At 44.0% G+C, this 24,518-nt stretch overlaps 1 protein-coding gene across 2 annotated transcripts in view; it reads left to right on the top strand.

The window, feature by feature from the left end:
* Positions 1-24,518, top strand: part of GNB4 (G protein subunit beta 4) — a 53,523-nt gene that overhangs the window by 6,483 nt on the left and 22,522 nt on the right. The window contains exon 1 of one of the 2 annotated variants that reach the window (XM_060242552.1): positions 6,310-6,476. The exons of the other annotated variant lie outside the window; for it this stretch is intronic. The gene's annotated coding sequence lies outside the window, so the exon portion shown is untranslated. Of the gene's footprint in view, positions 1-6,309; positions 6,477-24,518 lie in introns of those variants that run through there. 2 annotated transcript variants of the gene reach the window in all.

The following is a 24,518-nucleotide window of genomic DNA, read 5'->3' as shown; positions in this document are numbered from 1 at the left end:
CCATATTGGTGTGACTATAGATCTGTAAAGTGCCATCAGGTCACAGCTGACAGCAGTGCAGATCCTGTGAATTTAGGGGGGGGCAGTATTTGTGAATTTCCTGCATTGTGTAGTGGGTTGGACTAGATGACCCTGGGGTCCTTTCCAACTCTATGATTCTATGACTAATGGTGACCCCTGCAAGGGGCTTTCAAGGCAAGTGAGAAGCAGAGGTGGTTAGCTTCCCTCTCTAGAAGTGACCATATAGCATACTATAAATGTGATAACACAGTTATACAGGGGCTATTTTGTAGAAAAAGAGGTGCCGGAGCTCATTTGCATAGCTCATTTGCATATGCCACAACCCCTGACATCACCTGAAGGCATACTCAATTATATCAGCTTAGCAGCTACCTTAAAGTGCTTCTTAAATTAGAACTGTCATAATAAAACCTTTCTCCAATGATACTTTTTAAATGACTTTCTCCTATGTGGCCACGGTGGCAAGATGAAAATTTCCATTCGTCTGCTTTATATTTTCCTTTTTTTGCGGGGGGGGAAATATTAGAAAGTTTGTCAAATCTTAGAGTTCACAAAATTCTCACAGGGTGTTTAAACAATGGAGCTCAGAAGCTAGTATTTTTTTTGTAGGAAAAGCCCAGCAGGAACTCATTTACATATTAGGCCACACCCAATATTCCCTCTAAACTGTGGAGTCTTGTGAGCAAAAATTCTACTTTGTGAACTACTGGCATTAAAGTTGTGAGCTGCTGCAGAAATTAGTTTGCTCTGGGGCTGTTTTCCTGAGCGAAGACAAAAATGTGTGAGCCAGATGCCAAAAAACTGTGAGCTAGCTGCCCCTGACATCACCATTGTTTCACACAGGGCTTTTTTCATAGCAAAAGCCCAGCAGGAACTTATTTGCATAAGGCCACACCCCCAACACCAAGCCAGCTGGAACTGCATTCCTGTGCGTTCCTACTCCAAAAAAAGCCCGGGGGGGGCGGGATAACAAAGAAAGAACAATAAAATTTAGAGCTTCCAGAGCTCTGATCTGTGAGCTTCTGCCTAAAATGAGACCTGCAGTTACCAACAAAAAAAGAGCACAATTCAGTGTAAGGTCATACACTCATAAATAACACAGGCAAGGATCTGTCCGATGTTTAATGTCTTCGTTTTGCTTCAGAAATAAGACGACAGCGGGAGTTTAGCGATAAAGCATTTGCTTCGCATGCTATCAGCCCTCTGTTGAAAGATCTGCACTTGGCTGCCTGTATATTTCTGGGCAGAATTCAGAGGGCTGCTTCTCTTCGCTGAAGGCAGAGGCTCCCAACCTTTTTGAGCCCACAGGTACCCTTGGAATGCTGACATGACACGGTGGGTGGAGCCGCCGAATGGCTGCCCCAAAACGATTGCCCATAGCTTTGCTTTAGTCATATCGTGACGATTCTGGTGCTGTGGTGGCAGCTGCTGCCAAAGCAACCTTTTAAAAATATCGGCACAGCCAGTGAAATCACCAGTAACCATTCAAATGCTTGCCCCGCCTCCTAAAAACAGTTGGTAGGTACCAGAAAAGGAGTTGGTGGGCCTAAACAGCTTGAGGCCATGGTACCTGAAGGACCCTTTCCTCCCATACCGTCCACCCTGCCAGTTAAGGCCTCTTCTCAAACTCTTCCGAATGTGCCTCCCCCAGCTGCAGAAGTGAGGTGGGCAGAGGCCCAGACAGGGCCTGTTCAGTGATGGCACCTTGTCTTTGGGATGCCTCCACTCTTGAGGCTCACACTGGGCCTCTCTTTTAGGCACTAGGCTAACCCAGACTTTTAACAAAGGAGCTACATCATTTTAAAAAAGTTTTTTTGTATATAGTTTGCCAGATGATTTTATTTCAATGTGAATATTGCGTATTGCAGAGTTTATGAGGTCTGCTTCTAAATTAAATATGATTAAAAAAAAAAAAAGATCGGTTTGTAGCCTGAGGACTTTTTAATGTATATTCTTTTTAGGCTGATATTTTAAAAAATGTGTGTCTTGTTTTTAATGATTTTTGTGGCTAATCAAATAAATTAAGTTTTATGCTGTTTTAAATTGTGTGTGTGTTGTGATGTGTTTTGAGCCTTTAGAGAGGCAGCAAGTACATTTCCTAATTTTTTTTTTAAACAAGGTCCTAGATCTGATCTTTGGTCATTAGCATAAAGGCCTTTCTCTGTTTTAGATCCTGAAGTACTGCAAACAGACAATATTGAACTAGGGGGGGGGGTGTATGTATACACAGTCTGTAACATTTATATCTCCATTCTCCAGATACCTATATTACCTGCATATATATATGCAGTTCCTCTTGAGGGCCAACGACAAGGCATAGATGTTGAGACCTTTCCCTGAAGTTGCCTCCTGACTTGGACTCAGAGGCTAAGCGCCTCTGAATATGGAGGTTTCCCTCGGTCACCATGGCTAGTAGCCATTAAGATCCTCCATGAATCTTATCCCCTTGTAAAGCTGTTTATTCCTGTTGCCACCGCTACATTTTCCGGCAGCAAATTCCACATTTTAATCGCTCTCTGTGTAAAGTAGTATTTCCTTTTGTCCATCTTGCACCTACTGCCCGTCAGTTTTGCTGGATGCCCTTGAGTTCTAGTTGTTTGGGAGAGGGAGAAGCATTTCTTCGTCATCTCCACACCATGCATAATTTTATAAACCCCTATCATGCTCCCCCCTCTCTTAGTCATCTCTTTTCTAAACTGAAAAGTTCAAAACTCTTCCAGCCTTTCCTCATAGGGAATGTACTCCAACCCCTTAATCGTCTTGGTTGCCCTATGTACTTTTTTTAGGCTGTGCAATGTCTATTTTTAGAGATATGGGTACCAGGAATGTACATAGTATTCCAAATGAGGCCGCACCATAGATCTATAGATCCACACTTGGTCCCACTGGTGGACCTCCTGATGGCGCCTGTTTTTTTTTTAGCCACTGTGTGACAGAATATTGGACTGGGTGGGTCATTGGCCTGATCCAACATGGCTTCTCTTATGTTCTTATTTACAGGGATAGTAGAAGAAGAAGATATTGGATTTATATCCCAGAGTCTCAGAGCGGCTCACAATCTCCTTTATCTTCCTCCCCAACAACAGACACCCTGTGAGGTGGGTGGGGCTGAGAGGACTCTTCACAGCAGCTGCCTTTTCAAAGACAACCTCTTCCAGAGCTATGGCTAACCCAAAGCCATTCCAGCAGGTGCAAGTGGAGGAGTGGGGAATCAAACCCGGTTCTCCCAGATAAGAGTCCACACACTTAACCACTACACCAAACTGGCTCACCAAACTAGTACAAACTGCTTTTTTCTCAGCCTTTTTCCTAATAATCCCTAACATAGAGGTTGCCTTTTTCACCACTGCAGCACACTAGGTTAATATAAAGTGCCATCAGATCACAGGCTTTTCAAGGCAAGAGACATACAGGGGTGGTTTGCTGTTGCCTGCCTCTGCATGTCAACCATAGACTTCCTTGGTGGTCTTCCATCCAAGGACTAACCAGGCATCTCCCTGATTAACTTTGGAGATCTGGTGAGACTCAGCTAACCTGGATTAACCAGGTCAGAGCAATATACCTACTAAGGATTTTTTTTTTTTAAAAAAAAGCAAAAGTAGGCCAAAATCCCAAATGCGGTGGCGCAGAAAAAATGGCACTGGATGAGAATGGGGAACTTATGCCTTCCTGTCTAAACTGTTGGGAAACCCACCTTGATTCTGATGTTCCTGGAAACATCAGAGCAAACCACGAGAAACCCCAGAAGGTGATTTTCCTGCATTGTGCAGGGGATTGGACTAGATGATCCTAGAGGTCCCTTCCAACTCTATGATTCTATGAAAGGAGCATGGCTAGAAGACAACATCGTATAGATTTCCCCAAAGGCTTTTGGAACAAATCCTCAGCACAAAAGCAGCCCCTATTTATAAATCCAAATTGTGCACTGGATATCTTGTGCTGTGGTTAGTTGAAGGATTATTGGGGTTAGCAGAGTCTATCTGGTTTGTGTATGTTGACAAGAAACAAAAGTTACTCACGGAGCCTTTTTTATCGTTGTTAAACTAATACGAGTCCTTTATTGTAAGGTACACCATTCTAGACCGGCTAGAGTAGAGCCAGGATTCTAATCTCGTCTAACTAGCTAGGATGGGTAGAGATGCAGGAAGCTAAGAAGAGTGGCATAATGTGGAGAGAATGTGTCGAAGGAGGATTCCCTGAGAGTAGCAATCGACACATCAAAGGGATAGCATCGGAGAGTAAAGAAAAGGATGATCAGTGCCCTGGCCTCTCTATCCCTCTGGCTTTCTTAACATAAGAACATAAGAGAAGTCATGTTGGATCAGGCCAATGGCCCATCCAGTCCAACACTCTGTCACACAGTAGCCAAAAAACCAGGCGCCATCAGGAGGTCCACCAGTGGGGCCAGGTTAATTGAATGTCCACGATTTCTCGTATTGTGAGAAAGGAAGCAAGAGAAAGGCAGAAGGAAGCAGATGACAGCCAGTTGCTTGGGGGCCTGATAGGAGCCCTCTGGGGACCTGATTTGGCCCCGGGCTGCATGTTTGACACCCCTGACCTAGGGCTATCTGATAGATGGGCAGGTCCTTCTGGCCAAGAATTCCACAACTGAATTATTCCTTAAGTAAGATCTTCCTTTTGTCCAGCCTGAATCTAAAGATTGTCAGCTTCAGAGGATGCTCCCATGTTCTAGTATTATGTACGTTACCAGATGTCCTCTTTTTGGTGTGCTCTTTTTTTGTGTGTGCCTGTGCTCTTTTGGGCTCTTAAAAAAAACTTGTGAAAATTTCTAGTTAGTAGCAATTATCACAGCTTAAATAGTAATTCAGAGGAGTTAGCCATGTTAGTTTGTTGCTACAAAAATCGCAGAGAGTCTAGTAGCACCTTTAAGACTTTATTGTAGCATAAGCATTCGAGAAACACAGCACTCTTCGTCAGATGCATGGGAGACATGACGAAGAGAGCTGTGTTTCTCAAAAGCTTATGCTACAATAAAATTTGTTAGTCTTAAAGGCACTACTGGACTCTTTGCTCTACTTAAACAGTAAGGATTTTTAAAATGAGATTTGAAGTAGTGACCACTCATTTGACATAGTTGGGAAATAGGTCCTCTTTTTGCTTCATAAAATATGGTACCCCTTGTATTATGGGATAGTGAGAAAAAAAGTTATATCCACTTTCTCTTCCCCCCGTGCATAAGTTTATTAACCTCTTAATACTTCCCTCTCCCACTTCGCCTTTTTATAGACTGAAAACAAAACTAAAATAATGAAGGGGCGGGGGGGGGGGGGTCAGGGACTGAAGGCAGCAAAAGCAGAAGGCAGCAAATGCACCCTATTTATTTCAAGCAGACACCCAGGGGTGTTGAACTCATTTGTTATGAGGGCCGAATCTGACGTAAATGAGACCTTGTTGGGCTAGGCTATGTTGGGCCAGGCCATGTGTGTACCTACTAGTTTAGGTAGCAGAGATATAAACTTTCAAACAACATAGACAAACAAGACGAAAGTTTTTTTTTTTAAACCTTTAAAACATTAGCACTTCATGGTCTTAAAGGTGCTTTCTTTGTACTTCTCCTGTGGGATCCAAGGAACTGGGCAAAGGAAATTCTGTCCCTTTCCTTCCTTCCCCTTGGGACCAGGAGGGGAAGGAGCCTCAGCCAATAGAAGGAAGAGAGGCTTGGCTCAGTACCTCTGCTGTGCAATTGAGAGAGCCTGGCAAAGCAAGCTCTCCTCCCAAGGGAGGAGCCTTAGCCAATAGAGAAAATAGAAGTTTTGCTCTGTAGCTCCTGTGCAATTGAGCAAGTCTGGCAAAGCAAGAGAGAGGGAGAAGGAAGCCAGTCGCTGGGGGGCCTGATTCGGCCCACAGGCCGCATGTTTGACGCCCCTGCCCAACACAAAAGCTCCTGTGCATGTCTACTCAGAAGTAAATGCCACTGTTTTCGATGGTGCTTACTCCTGGATAAGCATAGAATCGCACCTTTATAGTTTAAAAGGGGGAGAAGAAAAAGATGTAAACGTCTCTGCCTATTCTCTGGAAAGCCGGCCCATAAAGTTCAACTGGGCTTTTCCTCAGGACTGGATATTAGCGAAATCCGCGCCCGCTCGACTCCATCCTCCCCCCCCCCCGCGTTGCCTGTGGTATCTCCCACTAGGTCGGTGGCGGCGGAAAGAACCCTGGAAGCGACATGGCAGCTTGGGCGGTACTATCGCGCGTAGAGACGACGGGAGGGGGGGGAGGGGGTGGGCGGGGAGCGAGAATAGGAAGTGAACGCGGCGCGCGGTGTTTTGGTAGGCTGTTTTTTGGTGGCCGGGGGTGGAGTGAGCAAATGACTGACGGGGCGGAGGCCACGCCCTCTTTCCTGTCCTCCGGCTAGTCGTCGAGATTGCCTGGCTTGGCTCGGCCTGCTCCTTCCTCCTCCTCGCGAGCAGCCGCCTTCCCGCAGGGAATCAGAGGTAGGTGCGAAGCTGTCCGCTCAGCGGTAGGCCGGGAGGCGACGGGGTTTTTTTGGTCAGGGCAAGGCCCGTTTCCCGCCTTTCCCCCCCCCTCTAGTTCTCCGGGGTGGAGGGGAAGCCGAGCCGCGCAGGGAGGGGGAAGGGAAGCTTCTGCGTGCCGGGGTGGGGCGTGTAGCAGGAGCTGCTTTGCATATTAGGCCGCACCCCCCTGACGTAGCCAGTCTTCCAAGAGCTTACAGTAGGCCCTGTGAGAAGAGCCCTGTAAGCTCTTGGAGGATTGGCTACAACAGGGGTGTGTGGCCTGATATGCAAAAGAGTTCCTGCTACAAAAAACACTGGTTGTTATGATTATTATTGTTGTCATATGAAGCTTCAGCATTCATGACAAAGACCCATATTCATCATCTCTCCTCTCTACAGTCCAGTCAACCTATAGAAAGAGAGAGAGAAAGAACAAGGCTCCTTCCATTTGCCCACCTGGCCAACTCTTATCTGCCCCCTCCTTTCAGTTGCTTCGTACCAGGCACCATATAGAAAGAGATGATGAAAGAACCAGGGCTTTTTTTGGAAGCAGGAACTCCTTTGCATATTAGGCTGCGCCCCCCCCCCCCCCCGATGTAGCCAATCCTCAGAGCTTACAGTAGGCCCTGTACTAACAGCTCTGTAAGCTCTTAGAGAATTGGCTACATCAGGGGTGTGTGGCCTAATATGCAAAGGAGTTCCTGCTACCAAAAGAACCCTGGGTGTGAGTGTGGGGAACCGGGGGGGGGGGGGGTAGGGGGAAGAGCAGTGCATAGGGCAAATCCTGAGATAGGGGTGTGTGTGTGTTGGGGAGTGTCTGTCTGCCTATGTCTTACAGCTGGGGGAAGATGGGCTTGTGAGGGAGTGTTTTTGTCAACGACCAGGGAAAATACACAAATCTATCAGTAATAAAAAGTACCAATCTGACAAAGGTATACCACTAAAATACATATCCATATAATACAACAACATTAAAATGTAGATAAAATTTTAGTACATAGCAGTAGTTATTAGTAATAGCTCCACAAAGTCTACACCGAAAGAGAAAGCTCCTATGATTTAAAACTATTATTCTTTTTGATCACTTGGGTGCAAAACCTAGCTGTCACTCTAGTGATTGCTGGTATTTCATCAACCAGCAGTTTTCCCAGAGATATGTATCTGTTAGCACCTAGACTGTTCCAAAATAGGGAGAATTGTCTTGTCCCTAACTTCCATATAGAGGGGTCAATGAATAAAAATGTTTCAGTGTTTCCACCTCACCATTGGGGCATGTACAGATTCTTTTGTTGTATGGGGTCCTTCAATATCTCCCTTCTGTTATCTTAGATGGCATAACATCGTACCTGGCAAGAGTAAAAGCCCTTCTATAAGGGGGGTATGTGAGGGAGTGATTTCTGGGATACTTGGAGGTAGGGAGGACACATTTGAGGGTTTTAGAAGGAGCAAGAGGGTGGTTATAACTCCCCGAAAAGAGGGTGTAGAGGGTGGAGATGGGCAGATCTTAGGATGCTGTGTTGGAAGGGGAGGAAAGGATAAGACTGTATCATTAAAGAAGTTGATAGGCAGTTGAAGAAAATGAGAAGAGCCCTGCTGGATCAGACCAGTGGTCCATCTAGGCCAGCATCTCTGTTTTCACATATCGGCCAGTCATATCGGGGAGGGCTGAAACAGGGCTTAGAGGCCGAGGTCTTCCCCTGAGATTGCCTTCTGGCATGGAGACTCGAGGTGTAGTGCCTGTGAATGGAGATGTTCTCTTTAGTCACCATGGGTGCTGATAGACTAGGGATCTAACTGTGGCTCGGGAGCCACATGGGGCTCTTTCACATATATTGTGTGACTCTCTAAGCCCCCACTGCCCTATTGGTTGGCTTGGAGGAGATATTTCTCTCTTTAAATCACTTAAAGTTGCTTTCTTTCCACCTCTTCTTCCTTCCCCCTGTCTATTTCCCTCCCTCTCTTGCAGCTCTCAAACATTTGATGTTCATATGTTGGAGCTCTTAGACATCAGACGTGTATTCTATGTGGCTCTTACGTTATGCAGGTTTGGCCACCCACGTGATAGACCAATCCTCCATGAATCTGTCTAATCCCCTTTTAAAGTTGTCTTTGCCTGTGACTATCAGTATACCCTCTGGCAGTGAGTTCCGTATTTAATCACGTGCTGAGTAAATATGTTTGTACTTTTCTCTTTCCTGAAATCCACAGTGACTACTAAACATGATGGCTGTCTGTTCTCTTCAGTGCCTGAGGTACTATGTCTCCTTAAATCAGTTGTGCGGGGGGCACAGGCAGGCTGTCTTCCAGGATGTGAACTTCCTAGAGGTAGCTGTGTGAACAAAAGACTTTTGGACTGATCAAGCAGGGCTCTTCTTATTTTCTTATATTGCCTCTCAAACTAATTGAATGCCCACCCCCCCAAGTTCTAGTATTTTAGGAGAGATAGAAAAGGTTCTCTCTGTCTAATCTCTCTAAACTGTGTATAATTAAATCTCTTGTCATGTGTCCCATAGATTACTGGGGGAGAGTGTAGTGGTGTGCCTTCTGGGATACTTGTTGGGAAAGGGGAGTATGTATGGCAAGTCCTGGGAAAGAAAAATGTGGGTTGTGAGCCCTGGGGTACTGGGGGAACATGGTCTATAGATGGGGAATCAAGGAGTTGTATATGAATAATTTAGGTAGCCATGTTGGTCTGAAGCAGTAGAACAAAGTTTAGAGTCCAGTGACACCTTTAAGATCAACAAAGTTTTATTCAGGGTGTGAGCTTTCGTGTGCACGCTCACACCCTGAATAAAACTTGGTGAATAATTTAGAATAGTAGTTCCTTACCTTTTTGGTATGGTAACCCACAGGTCCAAGTTTACTTGTACAAATCAATGTAGCGATGAAAGCTTGGGACCCAGTTTCGTTGTGTTTACAACCCCACTTTTGGCTTGGGACCTGCATGTTGGGAAGCTGTGCTTTAGAGTATTTGAAAAAGGGGTGTGTGAAAGTAGGATGTTGCATGCTTACTCAGAAGGAAGTTCCATTGAGTTCGGTAGACCTATTTCTAAGAAAGTTTGTACAGGATTGCAGTGTTTGGCTATGCAAGATCCACAGAGCTGCTGAAGGAGGCTCTGTAATTCAGGGTGAAGATCAATACTCTTAAGTTGTGGAGTCTTGTGAGCAGAAATTCTACTTTGTGAACTACTGGCATTAAAGTTGTGAGCTACTTCATAAATTAGATAGTTCTGGGACCATTTTTCCAGAGCTAAGACAGAAATGTGTGAGCTGCAGGCTAAAAAAACTGAGCTAGCTCACACTAACTCAGCTTAGAAGGAACACTGGTGAAGATCTTTTTAGTTGGGGAAGGGCCTTGATTCATTCCCTGAGCTCTTCATGAGTGGTAGAATCGTAGAATCCTAGTGTTGGAAGGGACCTCCAGGGTCATCTAGTCCAACCCCCTGCACAATGCAGGAAACTCACAAATACCTCCCCCTAAATTCACAGGATCTTCATTGCTGTCAGATGGCCATCTAGCCTCTGTTTAAAAACCTCCAAGGAAGGAGAGCCCACCACCTCCCAAGGAAGCCTGTTCCACTGAGGAACCGCTGTAACAGTCAGGAAGTTCTTCCTAATGTTGAGATGGAAACTCTCTTGATTTAATTTCAACCCATTAGTTCTGGACCTACCTTCTGGGGCCACAGAAAACAATTCCACACCCTCTTCTGTATGGTAGTTTAAGGAATGACTTCTATATTCTTGATGTGTTGCTGCCAATGGACAGTACTGGGCATGGTGAACTTCGTTTTGCCTGGAACAAAGTTTGAGTCCGGTGGCACATTTAAAATCAACTAAGTTTAATTCTGGGTCTAAGATTTTGTGTGCAGGCACACTTCGTTCTGTTGTTTCAGACCGACATGGCTACCTGCCTGAATCTTTGTTTCTCTTGGGCATGGCACATTCATGCATTGTGAGATACACCTTTATGTCATATATAAGAACATACATGTGGTGTCATACTTAAGCTATTGGACTAGGATAAAAGAGGCCCAGTTTTAGATGTCTGTTTGCAAAGCTCACTGAGTGATCCTGAGCCAGTTAACATTCCTCATCCTTGTTTACCGCTGCTGGGTATCTTCAGTCCTTCTTTATGGGGCTTTCCCAGGAAAGGAAAAAACCTCATGCATTGCATGGTTCAATAGGTATAATTATGTCATTGTACCAAATAGCATATTTAGACCAAAACCCGTACACATGCACAAACTCCCATTAAGTCTTTTTAAAAAAAATCTTCAATCCTTTAAAAACTGATTGTGGATTAGAATGCCCATTTAAAAAGATATCATGTTTCTTAATTGCTCTTTAATGATCTTTCTGCCACACCCACTGGATCATGTCTTGGAACTCTGTGTTAATTAATGTGAAATAGTCTTCTACCCTTTGGTTCCATGCTTATTTATTAAAACATTTCTAGTCTGACCCTTATGCTTTTAATCCACAAGTCAGTTACCAAAGCCATATTGTAGAATTGGTCCTTATAACCAAAAGTAACAAAATCCCCATTTGTTTGCTTTGATTTTGACATTTTGAGCTCTCTGCTTGGTAAGAGATGCCTGCCTTTTGGCAGTGACTCTTTTGGAAAGGGTACCATTCATCAACTCATTGGTAGTGCAGCACCATAATAAAGAACAAGGATAGCCAACTGTTGGACTGGACCCTCTCCATCCCTTGGGCAAGTTTTCTGAGCCCCAGATGGCTCTTCCATCTGTCAGTCAAGGTCTTCTCTAAGATTTAGGTTAACTTGCTCTTGAAATTAACAGAAGCAATGGTGTAGTCCATGTGTATTACATTAAAAATACTGTATTACTGTAATAGAATTATTGTATTGCTGGTTTGAAGCAATCTGACTTTCATATGAGAAGATGTTGAAGGGTTGTTTCAGGAAGTACATCTGTTCAGTGACCATAATACCCTAGAAGAACAAGCATTCCATAGTACCTGTGACGTCTACTTTGTTTGTTATTTGAAGTATAGTGTCTGAAGACAAGAATTGGTCTTGAGAGGTGCAAAGACTGATTTTTCTTTCTTTCTTGGAAAAACCCTGAGAGAATTTTTGATGAAAAAGTGATGGCTTGACAATGTTACTTCTCACTGTATTGTTGAAAGCATATGGCTTCATGTTTCTCCTGTTTCTGAGTTGATCATTTTAACGTCTTTTCAGATACCTGCTCTTTCCACCTATGTCTTTTTTTTGGGGGGGGGGGGATTTTTGCTGCAGGACCCTAGTGGTAAGGCAAGGGCAAACCATTTCATGATTTTCCAGGGATGTTGCCACTCATTTTTTAAAATTCCTTTTGGTTCCATACTGGTGTTGTCATGGCCGAAAGTAAAATGCTTGCTTTGGCATGAGAAATGGAAAATGTGGTTAAATGTGCAGATGCGTGTTTTGGTGGCAATGCTTGGAATGTCAAAGTAGCTGTGCACATGGAGAACGACACTCCTGTCTGTTACATGCGCTGTGTGGTGAGTCATAACAGACCACTGTACACATTCAGTTATACAGAACGTTATTTATCCTGATACGTCTGTGAAAATGTCTACCGACATCCTGGTAACGGAAGCGCATATTAGCCTTCTTGAGGGTTCCAGGATCCCTGATCCAGTTATTGATCAGGCCCCTGTGCCTGCTTAGCTTCAACATCGTCCCAGTATAAAATGCAATCTATGACACTTCCACGCTGTTTAACTTGGTGCATGTTTTTTTCCAGCAGTCCTGTGATGTCGGGTTGTTATTCCCGGTGGAGAAGTGAGGCTGGGAGCTGGTGACTTGGCAAAGATGTGCCAGAAATGCTTAAACAAGGATTTGAGTCAGGAATCTCATAAGCTCAACATTCTTCCTCTTAGAATATGCTGGGAGGAAGGGTAGCTCTTTTGAACACATAAAAATGTATTACTCATTTTCTGCTATTGGGGAAGGGTTCCCTTTTTCACATGTAAGTATCTTCCCCAGTGTCTTTGCAGGATTAGCCCCTGTGGAAAACATATTTTGCAGCTAGGTGTGTGTGTGGTTGAGTTCTGGAAAGAGCGCTGGAGGCCGGATCCAGTGGAGCAGTCAATTTGGGCTGACTTCAGACCCAAGGATGGTCACTGCTGTCAATCTCAAAGGAAGAAGAAGCAGGAAATGGTAGCGGTTCAGGCCTGGATGTGGAAAAACTAGCTCGATATTGATTAAAATAGAGCAGGGGTGGCCAATGGTAGCTTTCCAGATGTTTTTGCCTACAACTCCCATCAGCCCCAGCCATTGGCCATGCTGGCTGGGGCTGATGGAAGTCGTAGGCAAAAAACATCTGGAGAGCTACCGTTGGCCACCCCTGAAATAGAGTGTTCTGTAAAGAGAGCGAACGTGAGTCATCTGAGTAACAAGGTTTCAATCAGGGAGAGGAGCCTTGTTTTAAACAATAGGTCTGCCATTGGCATAAACAATGGAATGGTGGAGGGTTATAGACTCTGCTTTCCAGTCTTGGGTTTGAGACGGTTGGTTTGTGAGATATCTGCCTGACTAGTTCACAGGGTGTTGCTGAATGTTGTCAGATGACACCCCCCCCATGCACACTTCGACTGATAATATTATGCAGATGAAAGGTCCAGATGGAGTGACCTTTAACAAGTCAGTGAAATGTGTCTGTTCTGTGGTTATGGCAACAGGGAGGCTAAAAGCAACCGTCGTTGTGGCCATTTTACCTTAGTTGTGGAAAGGGTGAGATGTCTTTCTTTCCCTTGTGGCTTTTGTAAGAAATTTTTACTGGAAAGTGTGATGGGTTTCTGACTTCATTTCTACATAATAGTTTTATATAGCAACTAACATTTTTATCTTTTGGAACACTGCTTGAGCTGCCCTTCTTAGATTACTTGTGGCTCATGTATTATGCAGGATGTGTTACACAGGATTTGTGGTGTGTTTGCATATCCACATCTTCCTAGAACTATAATATATCAGTGTTAGAAAGCGCAGCTTGAGTCTTGTTTGGAATGAGGTTGCCATCGAAAGTCTTACAGGCACCTTGTTGGGTAGTTAATGGTGTGTGTGTGTGTGTGTGTACACACACACACACACATACATACATACTGCTTAGGTTCAGCTTCTGTGCAATTCCTTGTGCAAGCTTTTCTTGTGCCATTTTGCCACTCCACTTAAAAAAAAATTAGCTGCACCATGAGAAATGCTTTGTTTGTGAGATTTGTGATGGAACATGTGTGGAACAGTTGTAGACAAGTGGCTCTTCACTTAGTAGTTTGCTTTTAAAGTGATCACCACGTGGTTCTGTGAATTAAATCTAAATCAGCCATGGCTTCTGTGTTCGTATTCAGTTTAAATTGGTTTAAGGTGCCAAAAATGCTTCCTGCAATGTAGATGTATACTGTATCATTTCTTAATAGATGATGATTGTGTCCTCTCTTTGCAGGCCCTCTTCTTTCAGGCCTGTTGTCGCTTCATTGTACATTGGAGTTGCAGGGGTGGAGGCCTTTACCGCTTGGTGATGCCTCACAAACCTTCTTACCAAGCCTGCTGCGTCCAGGCAAGCTCCTGCGGTGTCCCTTTAGTTTCAGGAGAGGCATCACAAAGGCAACATCTGCTCATAACAGTGCTCTGTTAGATGCATTTGTTGCAATCATGGTTCATATGGGAGATTTATGTGCCACTGCTGTGCCGTGGCTATTTGCCAGTGAGTAGACTTTTCTGTTTGTCAGTTGGAATGGGCTGGAGAGGAGAAGAGGAGAAATGAATATTCAGGTATTTGGACAGGTCTCCAGTATGAGGTGGTATGAAATAAATATACGAGTCACTAAAAAATAGTGTAGTCTCATCGCCAAGTGGAGAAGGCGAGTGTAGCCATTTCTGTTTAATGTATATGAAAGGTTCTTTACGGATGATTTCTGAACACTGGAATGATGTATAGCTTTTAAGAAGATGAAAAATAATTTGGATTATATGTGTCTATGCAAATACATCATTTGGAAAATCATACGGTCATATTATGACAGTGAAGCGTTGCGGCAAAAGGGGTGACCTGCAAATCAGAACATCTCTGATTCATGTCGTCTTTTTATGGTGCATTTAGTAGTTTGCTTTAAACAAGACGCTCTCCACATCCTCAGCTGCGGTATATTGATAAATAATATGAGTCTGCTTAAAGGGTTGTTGCAAGGATTACTGGTAAGCATTAAGTATTTGGAATGCTCTTTCAGGTGCAAGCCTGCTAAAGTGAACCACTTTCCTGTCTATTGATTTCAGTGGATGAGTTAACCAAAGAGCCTTGAAAAAAACCCTGAAAAACAAATCCCCCCTTCCATTTTCCCATAATTTGGGAGAATTCTGGGGTGGGAAAATCAGAGAAAATGTTTTCTATTGTTGGCATAAGTGAAATGTTTTTGAGAGAATGCTTTACTCACACAAAATTTATAGTATGATAAAGGTTTTTCTGTAAGGCAGAATTAGGTGAAGGTAATTTCTTATCTAGACATTTTCAGGAGGATAGCCATGTTAGTTTGTAGTTGTAGAATGAAATTTGGGTCCAGTAACACCAGCAAAATTTCCCAGGGTATAAACTTTCATGATTAAATTCTCACTTTTCCAGATACAATTTATTGTTTGTAGGGTTGCCAAGTCCAATTCAAGAAATATCTGGGGACTTTGGGGGTGGAGCCAAGAGATATTAGGGGTGGAGCCAAGATCAAGGCTGTGACAAGCATAATTGAACTCCAAGGGAGTTCTGGCCATCACATTTAAAGGGACAGCACACCTTTTCAATTCCTTCCATAGGAAATAATGAAGGATAGGGGCACCTTCTTTTGGGGCTCATAGAATTGGACCCCCTGGTCCAATCTTTTTGAAACTTGGTGGGTATTTTGGGGAGAGGCACTAGATGCTATACTAAAAATTTGGTGCCTCTACCTCAAAAAACAGCCCCCTCCCCGGAGCCCCAGATACCTGCGGATCAATTCTCCATGATTTTCTATGGGAATAAATCTCCATAGGGAATAACAGAGTTCCCAGCAGACATTTCTCTCCCCTCCCCCCGCTTTCTGATGACCCTGAAGCGGGGGGAGGGCCTCCAAACCGGGGGATCCCCTGCCCCCACCTGGGGATTGGCAGCCCTAATTGTTTGTCATATGTGTTTTTGAATTTGACAGTGAGCTTTGATTCATAAAAGCTTAGATCTGGCAGATGTTGGTCTTTAAGGTGTCACTGGACTTGAAAGTTTGTGTTTGTGTTTTCTATTTTCAACTCCTGTTCCCCCCCTCCCCCACCTCTCAGATGATAATAGGATTGTGAAACATGTGCAGTAAGGTATCATAAGGTGCAACATTTTGCTTCTCTCTCTAGTATTGGCTGTATTTGCAACTTTGTTTTTAGAAAACTAAGACATTTATACTTTTGAGTATGCCAAATAGTACAATTTTATATATGGTTATAACTTATTTTATGTTGCTAAAGCTGTAAACAAGTTTAGAGTTGATACAAAAATAAGTATTGCATGTTAGATATACAACATGTAAAATTTCTGGAAATTTTTAAACCGTAGTGGGGGCACACAGGGTTTTTTCTTAGTTATTTTCCTAAATAAACAAAAATCGAGACAAATTGATATATCAATCTGTGTCGGTTTTTGTTTGTTCTGGAAAATACCTAAGAAAATTCTGTTTCCCATTATTTCAAAATATCCAGAAATTTTACATCATCAGTTAGGCAAGTATTGAATTATATTTGCTTTAGTATTGTTATATGTCACCCTTCCCCAAGGTGGTGAACAGTTTAAAATCAACATTGAAATATCTGAATATCAGGTATAACATAATCAGCACACAAACATCAGGCCCAATAAAACACATGAAGTGTCTTACACTGAATCAGAAAATATTAGCTACTCAGACTGGCAGCAACACTCCAGGGTTTTAGATATAAGACTTTCATATCAGCTTTTACCAGGAGATGCTGAGGTTTGAACCTGAGGCCTTCTGCATGCCAAACAAATGCTCTGTCACTGAGTCACACAGCCCCCAAACCCTGCTATCAGTCAGTTCAGGTGATATGCTTTCTGGAGTAGAAATTTCCTTAGCCGCAAGACTTGTAAAGATTATATTGCTTCCAGAGCTGGGGACAGTGCCTGAAAAGCCCTTTTCATGGGACCCTGTCAATCTCATTTCAGTTTTTGGTTTCTGCAGGAGAGCTGTGCAGTCTGGTGTGAGCAGGGCCAGTGCTAGGGTTTTTGGTGCCCTAGGCAAGCTGCCCACTAGTGTCCCCCCCCCTTGAAATTTAAAAAAACAGAGAATCGTAGTGGAAATTTGAAATGTGAAATTATTTACATTTTTAATTTACAAATTTTTATTTTACATTTTCATTTTTTTAAAAAAATTGTGAGATTAAGCAATAAAAATTGTGAGAATACTACTTGATCCTTTTAGGGTGCCAGTGACAAGACATTGTGCATGCGAGAAAGAGGCTCTACCTCTGAGCTATGGCTCCCACCCCATGGCTCTGTTGAAGCAGAGAAGGAAGGATGAGTGGCAGCATACAACTTCAACAGGAACCAATTTTTAGAAACTGTAATTGTCTCTTCTTGAGCTTTTACAATTGGTTTATCCCTGCTGGGCCCTGAGGAGCACACTGCACAGGTGCCATCTGCTTTCACGTTTCACAAAACTGGCCGGGCAGCGCCTCCACTCCATGGAGCCAGATTTCCATAGTGGGAGAGGGGATGCCTGGCGGCACCCCTTAGGTCAGGTGGTACCCTGGGTGGTTGCCTATTGGCCTACTCACACGCACCAGTCATGGGTATGAGGGAAGAAAGTCCTGCGTGCACTCTGGTCCCAAGGGGTTTAGAACTTTAATGGACAGTATTAGCCCTTTGAATTCATTCTAGAACAAATCAGTGTAGCCGAAACTGATTAATGTAATAGGTTCACAACAGCTGTGATCTATCTTCTTCAGCACGCCTGTACCAGTTGCGGTAGCTGAACTGTGTTCAAGGGCAGCTACCGGTCTATGAAGTGAGCATTGTGGTGGCTATGTGTGTATTTCGAGGAAAAGATAATGAGTAAGTTCCAGGTGCTTAATTGTTGTGCCTGTAGATTTTGCTTGCAAATACCGCGCGTTGCCCATCCCCTTTGATAGGCTAATTTATTTGTTTTTATTTACTTCTTTTAAACACTACCTTTCTCCCCAGCAGAGACTTATAGTAATTTACATCATTTCCCTCTGCTCCATTTTATAAACCTGTAAGGTAGGATAGGGCCCAGGGCTGCTCAACAAGCTTCCGTGACAGGGTGGGGATTCGAACCTGGGTCTCCCACATCCTAGTCTGACACTCCAGCCGCTACACTGGCTTCCAGTGCAAAATGAACTGCTAAATGGAATTTTCATTTGTATAGAATGGGATTTCTCCATCTTCCCCTTTCTGTGTTAGTCCAAAATGCTTCTCCTGGGAAATGGAGACTCCCAGGAAAAGCATGGAGATGTTTGAGGGGTGGGGAATTGTCAAAAATTGCCCTCTTTCCATCAGCAGACATTGGATCCAGTCCTGTGCATTGCAACCAGTTCGGCCTTACAAGATTCTTACACCTACGTCCTTTCCTTAATTTTTTTTAAAAAAGATTCCTGTGTTTTGAGGGCGCACTGTAAAACCCAATCAAAAATATTTAATGTGAATTCAGGGAAGTAGATTGCTTTATCTTCCTTAAGGAACAAAGCCACTGAAGTAGTTGGCTAATTTCTGGTGCCAGTCTGTTTCATTAATTGAAATGGGGCTTTGGTTTCTCTTGTGTATGCCTTGCATCCTGTCTTCTTCTGTCCACTTGAGGTGCAAAACAAAACAAAATCACAAGAAATCATGGTGGTGTTTCAGTTCTTTGCTAGACACTCATTAAAAGGAGCAGCCTGCAAGTTTAAATGGCTTAAGTTAGGAGGCAGTAATAAAAACTCCCATTTCTTTTTGCAAAGCACTGGTGACTGTAAACTAATACGTACATAGGAAGGGTGCTAGTAAATGTACGGTCCTAGGTCATGGTGCAAACACTAGAAGACTAGAAACCAGGAAGTACCCGTTCATGATCTCTCTCGTGAACTCAGTGGGTGAAGTTAGGCAGATCGCTGTCTTTCAGCTGACTCCCCTCCCCAGCATTCACACTGTATGGGAATAGGTCAGTGTTGCTGACTTGCAGGCTTGTCATACTCTACTACTAAAATAAAGGTCAGGATCCATAAAGCTATTTTGGAACATCCAACAACTTTTTTTTTCTTTAAATGGCAGACTACCTCGTGATACTGCAAACTGTTCTTGAAACTTTTTTTAAATTTTTTTTTATTATAGAATAAACAAAAACCAAAAAATGCAGTCATGCAGCATAAGACATCAAGCGAACAATGCAGTTGATTGAAACTCTTCTCAACAGAATAGGGAATTGGTTAAAGAAAGACACAGACCTAGCTCTCTTGAAATAAACTGCATAGTTCTTAGGTTTCCAGGTCGATGTATGTGTGGGGAGGGCAGGATAAGAACATAAGAGAAGCCATGATCAGGCCAGATGATCAGTCGATCATCCAGTCCCAACACTCTGTGTCACGCAGTGACCCAAAAACCCAGGTGCCATCAGGAGGTCCACCAGTGGGGCCAGGACACTAGAAGCCCTCCCCCTGTGCCCTCCCCAAGCACCAAGAATGCAGAGCATCACTTGCCCCAGACAGAGAGCTCCAACAATACATTGTGACTAATAGCTACTGATGGACCTCTGCTCCATATGTGTATCTGCTCCATGTGTTTATTTCATTGGATATAAATCCGGTGAAATAAATACATACCGTAAATAAATAAAGCCAGGGCTGGTCCCATGTTTTGACGAGCCATGGACAAACAGTGCTCAGTGCTCCCCCTCACCTCTCATGCCTACCACCAGGACCCCTGCCCCACTTGCCTGTGCATCCTTCACCTGCCTGCTCATGACCACTCCCACAACCACCTGCATGCTTTCCCTTAATCCCACAGTGAAGTCTGTCTGGGAGTACAGTGCTGTGATTGTCACTGTCTGTGAACTCCCTGGGAATAGTGGGCAGCCAGGTAGCTGGGAGCATAGGAGGTGGGATGTTTGCAAGCAAGTGGGCAAAGGAAGGGCATGCAGGCAGGTGGCAGAGGACGTGTGTGTGGTAGGGGCCGATGGTCATGGTCCCTGCCATCAGCCCTTGCTGATGCCCCCACCTAAGGGCATGCTGACGCCAGCTCTGTGTGAAGCATGTAGAAATGTGAAATGTTAAGTCAGGCATGAAGAAAAGAACCCCACAAGCCAGTTCGGTGTGGTGGTTAGGAGCTGCACACTCCTTCTCCACATGCAGCTAGCTGGGTGACCTTGGGTCAGTCACGGTTCTCTCAAAGCAGCTCTCTCAGCCCCACCTACTGGGGAGAGGAAGGGAAGGCGCTTGTAAGTCACTCTGAGTGAAGTGTGGGGTGTAAATCTAACTGGAGGTTACTTCGAATTGTAAATCCAACTAGGCAGCTGGAGGTTACTTCGAATTGTTTTCAGCAGCCAGTTCTTTTCCTCTTTTGAGGTGTGAGGAATACTGCTGAGAATTTCAAAGTTATTTCCAAAAGGGTACAGGGCACCTTCATGATTAATTGTGTTATCAGAACCCCAGTTAGTTTCTCACATAATAGTGACTTGTTCTGTTTGTTGTTACCTGTCATGGGAAGAAGGGACCCACCTGAGGCAGTCTCCTGCTGCTTCCCCCTTCAGGTGATACGGTTATGATTCAGCCCTGCAAAGGGTACAAGACTCGGTGACTGTCCACTACCCATAGATAGAATATGTGACTAGCAAAATCTTACAGGTTTCGCGCTCCTAGCTGCATTTGCCACTTTTTATCTTTAGCTCCCTTGTGAGAACTTTTGAGTCATGTTACTGTTTATACCAAAAAGCTTTCCTAACTTTGTCATGTTTAATTATGATTCATTGGATTGTGACTTTACAGTCTTATAAATATAAATACAAACTGCATCCCCCTTGTCTCCTTAACACGTGAGTTTCTAAACAGAACAAAGCTATATTGTTCAGCATATCAGTTGTAGCTGTTCATCTCATTCCTTTGCAAATGCATATCTCGAAAGGCCATAGGGTTTACTTGGGGAAAATGGATTGCAGTTTTGATTTAGAGGAAATAGTTGGCTCGGTATAGACAAATCTCCCAGCCAGGGTTAAAGAGAGCAGATTTGAATGTTTTCTCCTCCCCTTTGGGGCACACTTTCTTCTCTTATCATGTTAATCTGTATCAGAGTTACCTGAGATTACCATCTTAACTTCAAGCAGGGTTTGCAAACTGACTTCAGTGTTAACTGTAGCTAGTTCAGTGTACAATTCAGCAGTGATTAAAGCTAACAAGGGAGGAGGAGGAGAAGACGACTGCAGATTTATACCCCGCCCTTCTCTCTGAATCGGAGACTCAGCGTGGCTCACAATCTCATATAACTTCTCCCCCACAACAGACACCCTGTGAGGTGGGTGGGGCTGAGAGGGCTTTCACAAGCAGCTGTCCTTTCAAGGACAACTCCTGCAGCAGCTATGGCTGACCTAAGACCATTCCAGCAGCTCTAAGTGGAGGAGTGGGGAATCAAACCCGGTTCTCCCAGATAAGAGTCCACACACTTAACCACTACACCAAACTGGCTCTCACTGATTTCAGCCTTATATCTTCACTCCTAATATCTGTGGTTTAAAGGAGCCTTCATGGAAACATTTAGTTTAGGGTACATCCACACAGTGAGGATTTTCAATTTCCGTGTCATTACTGCCCTAGATGCATTTGAACTGGCAATTGAGCTTCTGAAGTTTCCTGCACTTTCTGTTGGGTCACTGTGACATTTTTGTGCTAATAGCAGTGATGTTTTTTAAAACTTGAAAAAAGTCCTTCAGGGTGGGGAGCTGAGGTAAGGAACATGGTGCCAATGTGGACAGGGCTCTAGAAATGTCCAGGTGGCTTGCTGGTATTCTTGAATTGCCTTCTTTGTGGAAAGATGAGATCAAACCAGTGTGGTGTAGTGGTTAAAGTGTCAGACTAGGACCTGAGAAATCCATGTTGGAATCCCCACTCCACCATGGAAGCTCTCTGGGTGACCTTGGGGCCATCACAACCTCTCAGCCTAACCTAAGTCACAGGGTTGCTGCAAAAATAAAATGGAGGAGAGGGAAATGATGTAAACTGCTTTGTGTTCCCATTGGGGAGAAAAAGGTAAAGGTAGTTCCCTGTGCAAGCACCAAGTCATTACTGACCCATGGGGTGATGTCACATCACAGTGTTTCCTTGGTAGGCTTTTTGTTACAGGATAGTTTGCCATTGAGCCCCGTGGCGCAGAGTGGTAAAGCTGCAGTACTGCAGTCAGAGCCCTCTGCTCACGACCTGAGTTCGATCCCAGCGGAAGCTGGGTTCAGGTAGCCGGCTCCAGGTTGACTCAGCCTTCCATCCTTCTGAGGTTGGTAAAATGAGTATTGAGCTTGCTGGGGGGAAAAGTGTAGATGACTGGGGAAGGCAATGGCAAACCACCCCGTAAAAAGTCTGCCGTGAAAACATTGTGAAAGTAACATCACCCCAGAGTTGGAAACGACTGGTGCTTGCACAGGGGACTACCTTTACGTTTTTAGTTTGCCATTGCCTTCCCCAGTCATCTACACTACCCCCAGTAAGCTGGGTGCTCGTTTCACCAACCTCGGAAGGGTGGAAGACTGAGTCAACCTTGAACCAACTACCTGAGCCCAGCTTCCGTTGAGATCGAACTCAGGTTGTGAGCAGACCTTGGGTTGCAGTACTGCAGCTTACCACTCTGCGCAACGGGGCTCCAGATTGGGGAGAAAAGTGGGATATAAATAATTAAGTAAATAAAACCAGGAAACAAAGCAAAGGTTTTAAATGTTTTAACTATTTTAAATGTTTTAACTATTTTACTGTTTACATGTTTAAACCCTATTTATGTTAGATTCTACGTTGTAAGCTGCCCTGAGCCACTCGCTGGGAAGGGCGGGATAGAAATCATAAAATAAATAAATAAATAAATAAATAAGGTAGAGAAAACCTGGAAAATGGATGACTGGTGGGCAATGATGTATGAATCTCATACAGTGATGTATGAGAGCCAGTTTGGTGTAGTGGTTAAGTGCATGGACTCTTACCTGGGAGAACCGGGTTTGATTCCCCACTCTGCCACTTGCACTTGCTGGAATGGCCTTGGGTCAGCCATAACTCTGGCAGAGGTTGTCCTTAAAAGGGCAGCTGCTGTGAGAGTCCTCTCAGCCCCACCCACCTCACAGGGTATCTGTTGTGGGGGAGGAAGATAAAGGAGATTGTGAGCTGCTCTGAGACTCTGAGATTCGGAGTGGAGGGCATGATATAAATCCAATATCTTCTTTATCCTCCTCTTCAACTCCCCCCACATTGCAGCTTGGAAGCCAAGATGAAGACAAACTTCCATGTGAATCATCTTTAATCCCCGCTTCATGTAGGTTGTATATTATTGCAAAAGAGGCTGTTAGGTTTTTGTTTCTCTTCCATACAAGAGAGCCATCCATCCATCCTTCAGGCTAATGAGGAACCACATTGCACAGATTCTTCTTCTTGTATAAAAACCTTTATTTCCCAGAACCCAACTGCCCCTGCTGTGAACATTTTGGAACATGGCGTAATAAGTTTCCTTAGGGTATTCTGCTGTCTTAATTTAGTTGCTGGGTTGAAGAGATGCCTTTCTTTTTGTAACCTTCTATAAAGTTTATGGATCTGATCAGGCTGAGCATATTTTCTGTTTAGTGCCTCGAGTGATGATTGAGATTAGCAACAAGCAAATAGGTTTATAGCTGCACAATGAATGTCCCTTTTGGTGGTTATAAATGTGAACATTCTTCATAGGGTTTATGATGTATGCTGAATGAATGGCATGGATGTTTATTCAGTTCTTCCTTTCCTCATAGCCTGTTAGGGTCGCCAGCTCTGGGTCGGGAAATACCTGGAAATTTTAGGGGTGCAGCCTGCAGAGGGCGAGGATTGGGGAGGGAAGGGAACTCAACTCAAAAACAATGTGATTTCATAGAGCCCCCCCCCCCCCATCAGCCATGTTCTCCAGGGGAACTGATCTTGGTCACCTGGAGATCAATTGAAATAGCAGGAGGATCTCCAGGTGCCACTTGGAGGCTGGCAGCTGACCTAACTGTAAGCCCTCTGTGTTGCACCGCATGGCTTTGTCGTAGAAATCTAAATAGGAATTGGAACAGGTTATGCAATGTGTTCATTACCAGATCTGCCTTTTTTGTGGAAAGTGCAGCAGCCATTTGCATCCCACGGCGACTTACTCTTGCACAGAAACCTGCTAGGTAAATGATTGAGCTCTGTAGCCACATGGGAAGTAAATTCTGTGGATGGCACAGCAAGTGAGTCTTTGATGGCAGGGAATCAAATACTGTGATCTTCTTAATGCATGCTGTCTCAAGTCAGTTGCACTGAAATTAATACCTTCCCGAATAGAACTGTGTTTAGGTGTTTTGGTGGAGCTCCTGTTTCAGGAGGCTTTTGCAGTTACTTAAGGGAATACTGGTTTGATCAGTGGCCCTGGAAGTCTTGGTAAGGGGTGGGGGGAGAGATGTGCAGCTTATGTGCAGAAGTCATGTATTGTTATTTGGAGGCAGTTGTGACCAGTCACTATTGGCCACGTTCACTACTAACACAGAGATGTTTGTGTTGTGATACACTTTTATTATTATTTTGGAGCTATTTGCCCAGTGAAGCCAAGGATTGGTGTCTTAAACATTAATGTTTGTGCAACTGCACAGTAAGACATCTAATTTAGTTTTAAAAAGAAAACTTGTTGATAAGTTGTCCAGTGAAGAAGTAATAATTGATTTGGTGCCTCGGACTAAGTTATCAATTCAGTGTTCTCACTGAGAGCGGTGGCTGCTAATTAGCTTTGAGTGATATAAAAAGACAAGAGTTCTGCTTCTCCATTTGCATTCTCTGGG

The sequence above is a fragment of the Heteronotia binoei genome, chromosome 6 (assembly GCF_032191835.1).
Source record: "Heteronotia binoei isolate CCM8104 ecotype False Entrance Well chromosome 6, APGP_CSIRO_Hbin_v1, whole genome shotgun sequence".
Classification (NCBI taxonomy): Eukaryota; Metazoa; Chordata; class Lepidosauria; order Squamata; family Gekkonidae; genus Heteronotia; species Heteronotia binoei.
The sequence above is the reverse complement of the archived record's forward strand: the minus strand, read 5'-3'. Positions and strand labels throughout refer to the sequence as shown.